Below are 9,812 nucleotides of genomic sequence, written 5' to 3' on the forward strand. Positions count from 1 at the left end.
GCTCCTAGGTATTTATTCAAACAATGTTGTAAACTATGTTTAAAAAATCTTGCATATCTCAGCTTTCTCCTGTGGAAAAGTTATTAAAAATATTAAAGAAGGAGCCTACTAGAAGCAACTATTATCCAGAGGAAAATGAGAAAAAGGAGTACTTTGAGATACTGAGACACAATGGAGAAGCTCAGCAGTCTCAAGGAATCTCGGAACACCACAGGAATTAGCCACAATAGTCACAAAAATAGTAAAACTCTGTTTATATGCATCAAGAGATGCAAATCCAGTTTATGGGAATACCAGCAGAAAGTCACAGTTGCTATGGTGTAAAGTGACCTGATAAAGGTCTGGGAGAACTCTCTAGGGCTTTAAAAAATTTGTGTTTTGATCATTGTACATATTACTGGATTCCTGTGCTATTGAACCTCATCAAAAATGTACATTTAAGACATGGGCCTTTGTATGTATGTGATACTACATCAATGCAAACATAAAGAGGTTTAGATTGACTTAACTTTTCAATGAGATCATCATTAAACCGATAATGCCCCTGAAATCCTTAGGGCTCTCCCACTTGAAGCCCTCAGGGCCTCTCAGGTATCACATACTTACATCTTAAGACATGCTCCTTGGTGAGATACATGGGAGGTCATTTAGGAGAGAGTTAAATAATCTTAAAAATAGAAATCTCTCCCATGATAAGAATGGGAAATATGATAACACAAAAAGTTAGGACTCTATATAATGCTACTATGGATGGCTTGAAAAAGAAAAAAATAAATGAGGATATAAATGATTTAGCTGGGATTAATATAATGCCCATTGTGATTACTCTCAGTTTGGTAATTCATATTTTATCCTTTAAAAGTGGGTTTATAAATGTACCAAATATGAAAATTCGACTAATAATATATAAGCCTTAGAAAGACTTACTACTGATAATACACAAGCCTTAGAAAGATTTAATAAAGAAAATAAGAAAAATACCCAGACGCAGACAGAGGAATTCAGACAAGAACCTGTCATACCACTTTATGATAAAACTGAAGGGGGTAATCCAAAATTATTATAAAACCAACTTTAGTTTGTCCGGTTACTATATAAGAATGGCCAGCAGACAATAGGCACTCCCTGAGATTATGCAGAAATTAAATGGAATCCTATAGAAGTATTAGATTTGAGGAGATTTAAGGAAGCGATCATTTCATATGGAAATACATTCACCCTATGTGAAGCAGATGTTAAATTCGTGGACGAGTCAGAACAGAATTATAGTCCAGACTAGAAAGATTTGGCTAGAGCAATATTGGAAGCTGGTCCTCTGTGACAATGGTAAACATGGTAGACAGAGGAAGCTAGGGCCACATAACAATGAAATAAGGCAAGAAACATTAATATTTCCCAAGATCAGCTGCTAGGTGAAGGTCAGTATACTGATTTGCAAAGACAGTTTGAATTTAATGATTGCATCTTGACTTTATGTCATTTATCAGCCTTAAATATTTGGGACAAGGTAGAAGAATCAGAAAAGAAGTCTGAGTCATTTATTAAAATTACTCAAGGCCCAAAAGAAGCCTTCACTGTTTTTTTTTAACAAAGATTGATTTCTGCTATAAATAGAATAGTATCAGATCCAGACGTTAGACAAATATTACTTGAATCTTTGACTTTTGAAAATTCTAATTCAGAATGCAAAAGGGTGACTAGGTCTTTAAAGGCAAGATCAGCCCCAGTAGATGCATGAACTAGAACTGCAGCTGATATTGGATCTCACAAAAATGAAGCTGCTTTGATAGGAGACGTAATTTCAAAGAATTTTTAAAGAAAAATCAAAATGTCAGATGTTTTTCATTGTGGTAAGCAATATCATTTGAAAAGGGATTGTAGGCAAGGTATTTCTAGAAAAAAATGTTTTCTCTAGAAATAGCCCAAAAGAAGGTCTCAGCCTTCTGAAATATGCAGACTGTGTGACAAAGGCCAGCCATGGACTAATAAATGCAGGTCATCAAGGGATAGGCAAGTTAACCCTTTGCCCTTGGGGAATGCCTCAGGGGGTCATCCACAGGTCTGAATAACAAATTTGGTTCAGTCATTTTCTGCCATCATCAGAGAAACTCATCCATAAAGTTAATACTTGTTGCTAAAGACCATACTGCTCTGGATGTGATCAAGGATAGAACAGCTTCAGTAGATAAAACAGAAAGTTCAAAAGAGACAAGAAAGCAAGTATTTTGACAAACTGCTATAAATTATCTGAGTACAAAGCTGAAAATACAAATAAATGGCATTTAAATGGAATGTTTAGTAGGCACAGGAGCAGATGTAACAATACTTTCACCAAAATCTTGAAATCCCAGATTGGCCTCTTCAGGAGATAAATGTTCAGCTTCTAGAGGTTGGAACTTTATCTCAGATAAAGCTAAATGCAAGATGGGTGAAGCCGCAGGGCGATTGGTAATGAAAAGTCCCCAGACCATCTTGATACAAAATATACAGCTTTAATAAACAGAAGTAAGATTTACAACAGCTTACACCAGAATCCAAACGATCCCTCCGGAGGCAGGAGCCAGGCGAAAAAGAGAGCTAGCTAGCACACTTGCTAGGTTTATAGGCAGGCTTTTGCCTGAGGGCAGCACGCCCCAAAACCAGAATGTGATTGGCTGAACTCCCCTATCAGATGGGTCATGTATTTAGGATCAGAAGGACAGGTAGGGAAAGCAAAGTATGTGGCTAACATAGCAATGAATTTTGGGGACATGATTTGTTGCAATAATGGAAAACACAGATTAACATTCCTTCAATCTCAGAAACAACCCATAAAGTAAAGAATACTTCTGAGAAAAACTTAAAATGTATTATCAAGAACAGTCACAGACTATTCAGGTGCACAAGCAGGACACAACTGTTTGGTAGGGAGCATCACCTCAGCTCCCTGTCACCCCTTTATACAAGGAATCTAGAATATTTAGCTGAGGGGCTTCTCCCCAGCTCGTACCATCAACTCCCTCTCATGGGAGCTGCCTCAGTCCAAACTCCACCTCCGAGAAAGCCCGCCAAACAGTGACCCCTCCCCAGGGAGGTCAAGACCACTCCCACAGACTGTATAAACTGCACCCCGAGAGAATGAACACATGATCTTTTGGTTCCCCATGGTCTCCCTCTTTCCCTCTTTTCCTCTTAGTGTTTTGCCGGGGTCATCCAGGAGTGCTGGCAGCCATTAAACAGGAGTATCTTTTAATTAGGTCTGATTGGGATTATTTACATCGGTAGAGAGGTTGGTCGGTTAAGAAAATACTTAACAACAGCTGTGGTCTTGCAAAGGTACCAGGCAGAACAGGAAGATAACAGTAACAGACTACAAAAAGTCACTTATTTTTCAGAATTTTCTCTATCTTTCATAGTTTCTTCCTTCTGTGTATTATACAAATATAGTGTGTTTATTCAGCCTTTCTTGAATTCTGTCTGGGAACTTCATGGTAGAGAAAGAAATCTTAAAATGTCAACCCTGAAGTGGAGTCTGACCTCTTGTTTAATGTTATCATCTTAACTTTCATTTTCCTTTTATTTCCTGTATTTTGTTATAATGCCTTCAAGACAAATTCAGTATAAAACTAAAATGCTGTTGGCAAAGTACATTATACAGAAAGTATTCACACCATTTCTATTTTGTCCTTTACCAATACATGACCATGTAGAGCACTTTAGAAACCACTCTCAACAATAAAGAGCATACTAAGTTCCTGAACTCCACTGCAAATGAAATCAACTTGAGAGCATCTGATCACAACTGTTTTTTTATAATTTGATAAACACATATACTTGTATATAACATGATATAAAATCACTGAAATAAGAAATGTGATGTTTTAGCTATGTACCTACCATCTGTGAATTATGATATTCATTATTCTTTTGAAAATATTAAAAATAATAATGATAAAAACTTCCACTTTAAATAAAAATATTAACAGTCTACAAATAACACTTTTTCCAAATGATATTTACTATTCATCCAACTTAAATTACTAGGACACAAACATTCTTCCTGTTGAATCACATATATTGTTCTCTCTACTTATGTAGAAAGCCATATTATCAACGAGAGTTGATTGAAATACCAGATAAAATAAGGGACTTCTTATTTATAACCCAACCCACACACACTATTCTCTAATGTAGTTCTGTCCCCACATTTTTCATTGTATGGTAACAATCTTAACAAAATGAAGTTCTACAAAGCAGAAATTGTTTAGGTCTTAACACAGAAATATATTTGTGTTAGTTATATTGAAAACTATAACTGTGACCTCTTGGTTATGAATCTTTTAATAAGATTGTAGAGCAAGCATTGTTGGAGCACAACAAAGGAAGACAGATAGTAATAAATTGGATCAGGAATGTCTCTGCTTTTTATTTACTTTGATGCTTCTCTGAGATTTTATTTCACAAAACAAAAATATCTTTTTTACTAAAACATGCTTCATCAGACATTTTATGAAAGAAAATTATACAGAGCTCCAACCTGTCCCTGGTTTTTAATTTCTTCTCTACACCTCGGTGGCTCCCCATTTTCTTCTTTTCTCTCCTTATGTAACTTTCTGGGTAAGTGTAGTAACCACATAATACCATGCTGGGAAAAGATGGCACTTCCTCTACTCTCTGACACCTAAGAGCTCCAACCTTCTCTTAGCTAAAAAGCAGGAAAAATGGGAGCTGTTTGAGAAGAGGGGAAGTGTGTGGGAGGAGGAAATGAGAGTGAATATAACTGAAGTTCCTAATAAAGTTCGATGAAGATATTTTTATGAAACCCTTTCACAATGTACACTGAATATATGCTAATATAAACTTGATGAAAGAAAAATTGCTTCAAGGTACAAATAGAATCTGACTCAAAATAGAGGAGACATGGCTTCTACAATCACAAAATATGAGTCAGAATCCAACAAGTTTACTTCCATTAATCCTAATCGATGTTATAAAGACAGACTGTGTTTATAGCTTTTTCTCTCTTCTTAAAGATTTGTTGCTTGAGGTACAACAAAATGGAGATGTTGATTTGATATTTACTTTTTTTTTCAGACTTTAAGTATTCTATCCTGAATGACCTAACAGGCTGACTTAAGAGAACCATGCAGAAAATTACTTTAAAGGAAGATATATCTTCAAATTTTAAAAATATTTTAATACACATGAATTTGTGGGGAAAAGGGAACACTTCTGCACTGCTGGTGGGAATGCAAGCAGGTACAGCCTGTTGCAAAGAGAGAGCCTGCTTGTTCGTCCCAGCCGCCCAGCAAGCTTAGCCCTGAAATAACCACACAGAAATTGTATTAATTAAAACACTGCTTGGCCCATTAGCTCTAGCCTCTTATTGGCTAACTCTCACATCTTGATTTAACCCATTTCTATTAATCTGTATATCCCCATGTGGCAGTGGCTTACTGGGAAAGATTCAGCATGTCTGTCTCTGGTGGCTCCTCTTCCTCCTAAAATTCAGTTCCGTCTTCTCTGTCTACCTAAGTTCTGCCCCTATCAGGCCAAGGCAGTTTCTTTATTCATTAACCAATACAAGCAACACACAGAAAGAAGGACTTCCTATTCCAACAGCCCCTTTGGATGTCAGCTTTCTCAGAAAATTAGTTAACAACCTTCCTCAAGACCCAGTAATACCACTTTTGGGTATATATCCAAAGGATGCTCAATTGTGCCACAAGGACATGTGCTCAACTATATTCATAGCAGCATTGTTTGTCATATCAGAACCTGGAAACAACTTAAATGCCCCCAGACTGAAGAATGGATAAGGAAAATGTGGTACATTTACACAATGGAGTATTACACTGCAGAAAAAAATAATGACATCTTGAAATTTGCAGGCAAATGTATGGAGCTAGAAAACATCATTTTGGGTGAGGTAACCCAGGCATAGAAATACAATTGTCACATGTTCTCACTCATAGGTGGTTTTTAAACATAAAGCAAAGAAAACCAGCCTACAAACCATAATCCCAGAGACCTTAGACAACAATGAGGACACCAAGAGAGACTTACACAGATCTAATCTACATGGGAAATGGAAAGTAGAAAAAGACAAGATCTCCTGAGTAAACTGGAAGCATGGGAACACTGGGGAGGGTTGAAGTGGGGAAGGGAGAGACAGGAAAGGGAGCAGAGAAAAATGTAGAGCTCAATAAAAATCAATTAAAAAAAAAGAAACTTTGGGTGGTTTTAATATTATTACCTCAAAGTCTTCTTTAATACAAGAATCTTCTGAACTTGTTTGTTCTTCCCGAGGATAAGCAGTGGGTTAGTGGTGGCGTTGGGAAGGAGGAGCGTTAGTTCTCCAGTGCTAGTGAGATAAGAGCTGCATAAAAGCTGCAGTCAGATTAAATGCTGAGCACATATGCTGAACGCGTATGTTGAGCACCAGGGAAACAGATGTATATAAAACATGTAACCCTCAGCCAGAAAAGTGCAGTCCTGCAGTGAGATTTAAACCTGAGCTGAAAAAAGAACACAAAACTGTCGCCAGTCCTCATAACATACACGTCCAGAGACCTTGCAGGACAAAGAGTTCACAGCCACAGACTGCAAAAAACACTTACTGTCTCAGAAGTATTTACCATCTTTCATAGCTCCCTCCTTCTGTACGTTATAAGAATATAGTGTACTTATCTAAAACATGGCCAGAGCTGTGAATTCTAGGGGCTCCTGTGAAAGCCCAATGCTATGAATTCTAGGGGCTCCCGTGGAAATCCAATGCTATGATTTCTAGGGGGTTTTGTGAAAACCCAATCCAAACAAAGTACAAGCAATAAACTTCTGTTAACATTTTACTCATATATAAATTAGTAGATAAGAATTAGTCTCCTTATTTGGGCAAGGTTGGTGTACACCTTTAATCCCAGCAGGAGGATCTCTGTGAGTTTGAAACCAGCCTGGCCTATAGAGCTAGTTAGTTCCAGGACAGCAAGGGCTATTTATTATATCCTGTCTTTACAAAACAACAAAAAAATTAATCTTTAGTCTTCATAACAATTAAGGTGCACTAGAAAAACAGTTTGGATATTTATTTTTTTATTGAATAAGTGTCCAAATTATTTCTTTACCATTTGGGCTATTGGGAAATTCTACTACTCTATGAAGATTCACACCTTTCTTATGCAATAAGGGTAGCAACACAATCTATGCATTTTGGGAAGCAGTGATGATTGAAGACGTCCTCATTGAGTGAATCCAACAGAGCCTTGATACGAATTGGCTAATTATCTAGGACAAGTGTAGAAGGCAGAGACCTTTGCTAAAGGTAGACTCCAGTGTTTATTCTGCCTTTATTTGGAGAACTTAAAGGTATCTTCAGTATTACCCTTGGGTGGTGCCCAGATTCTTGCTGCTCAAGAGACTCACAGAACCCATGCATTTCTTTTCCAAGGACATGAAGTGAGACTGCTGTCTCTGACCTTCCCAGTCTTTCTTCCTGCGTCACTCCCTTAGCAACGTATTCTTTGCTAACGCTGAGACACATAGATTGCAATACAAAAATAGGAGATGTTGCTTTATGTACGGTCAAAATTTCTCTTTCTGACTATCTTTAAAGAAGGGAAACAACAATATGAAACAACTCAAAGGTAAGTTTCTGGTGACGTTTTCTTCTTGTATCCTTCCTTTGACCATGTACAGTGCTCTTTCTATCTGGGATACTGTGGGATATGGCACGAAGCAGGGTTTCTTCTATCGAGTGAAGGTAGAGAACTAATACAGGTGAATGCCTGTCTGGGATAGGCCACTGTGCAGAGCAGATCATGGGGAATGGGATGGCTCGTCATGATATTTCAGGCAGGCTCAGCCAGGTGGCTGCCTAAGTAACAGATTACAGCCTTTACCTGTACCGTCTAGGCTTCTCTGTCCATCTTCTAATGTCTGCTCTCACAACACATACAGCTGTACTTGACCTGTCAAATTTCCTCAAAAAGTATTTGGAGAAACAATACATCTGAATTCCACCATTAACTTTTATAGATTTTACCACTCTTCTTCCTTCACTCAAAGAAACTCAAACCGGATTCTCTGAATGTGGCTGACATGGGGGCTGACTGAGAAGCCATTGACAATGGCACTGGGTCTTGTTTCGTCTGCATGTACTGGCTTTTTGGGATCCTAGTCTGTTTGGATGCTCACGTTCCTAGACCTGGAGGGAGGGGGGAGGAACTTGGACTTCCCACAGGGCAGGAAACCCTGACAGCTCTTAGGACTGGAGAGGGAGGAGGAGAGGGAGTGGGGGGAGTGGGAGGGTATTGGGAGGAGGGGCAGAAGTGGAAATTTTTATAAATTAATAAAAAAAAGGAAACTCCCTCACCAATGGAAACCTACACATTGTCTGTGTGTACATACTTCTTACCTTTTCTTGGCTTTCACAGCATCCTGCCTGTGATGGTTGGTTTTTGTTAACTTGACACATGGTGGTGTTATTTGGGAAGAGGAAACTTTGAGAAAATTCTTACATTGACTTGACCTGTTTGCAAATGTGTGTTTTTGATTGGTGATCCATGGGGAGGACTCAGTCCTCTCTGAGGAGTTCCACCCTGGTCAGGTGATCCTGTATTGTACAAGAAAGTAGACTGAGTGAGCACTGAAGAGGATGCCAATGCACAATGTTCTCCCAGGGCATCTGCCTCAGTTTCTACTTCCAGGTTCCTGACTATACTTCTCTTCATAAAGGGCTATAAGATGAAACATGAAATAAATCCTTTCCTTCCCAAGTTGCTTTTAGACATGGTGCTTATCACAGTAGCAGGAAGCAAACTAAAATACTGAACTTAAACTCCTTATTTTAATTTTTTTCTTCCATTGGTTTCTCTTTTCTCCTTTCCTTTTAAAATGTGGAGCCCTATCTCCTTTGTAATAAGTGGTAATCTTTGCAAGTGTAGAGTCAAGAGCTTGATAAAATATAGTTCTGTCTGTTAAATGGGCCTTTGAATTAGAAGATTGATAAACAGGCGGCTGCAAAGCAAACAGTTTTTTTTGCTGAATGGCAATCTGAATTATGTATTAAGATTTGAAAATTTAAAAATCCCTTAATCTGCTTGTATCTTTGTTCTTCAGTTTCTCAATACAGAAAGCAAAATAGCTGAACAAAACTAGACCAGTTTTCCTGTATTGTCTTTGTTACTTTTTTAGCTTACTGCTAGGATCTTTTCTCTCTAAACAAAGCTGTCTATGAAATCCAAATGAAACAAGTCATTTTGGTAGGAACACATGAAGCTATCTAGCAGCAATAGAATGGGAGAATATTAGTTAATTTTTGTTGTTGTGATAAAATACTATATCAGAAAAGCAACTTAAGGAAAAAGGGGTTTTATTTTAGCTCATGGTTCCAGAGGGATAAAGTTCATTATGATACAAGAGTATGGCATGGTAACAGAAACAGGAAACTGTCTTATCACATATTCATTAATACAGTTGAAGCAAGAGCCAGAACAGGAAGTACAGTGAGGCTACAACCTCCAATAGTCCCACCCCCCAGTGATGTACTTCCTCCAGCAAGGTTCTGCTTTCTAAAGATTCCACAATCTCTCTAAACAGCACCAACGACTAGGACCAATCATTCAAACATATGACCCCTTGGTGGTTTTGGAGGTCATTCTATACATGTTTTACCTTTACTGGTTAATGAATAAAGCTGCTTTTGACCAATGTTTTAACAGAGTAAGGCTAAGCTGGAAATGTAAACTGAATGCTGGGAAAAAAAAGTGGAGTCAGAGAGAAGCCATGTAGCCACAAGTGAAGACAGACCCTCTGCTGGAGCCTGCCAGAACTTT

This window comes from Myodes glareolus, chromosome 2 (genome assembly GCF_982192425.1).
Source record: "Myodes glareolus chromosome 2, mMyoGla1.1, whole genome shotgun sequence".
In the NCBI taxonomy this organism is placed as follows: Eukaryota; Metazoa; Chordata; class Mammalia; order Rodentia; family Cricetidae; genus Myodes; species Myodes glareolus.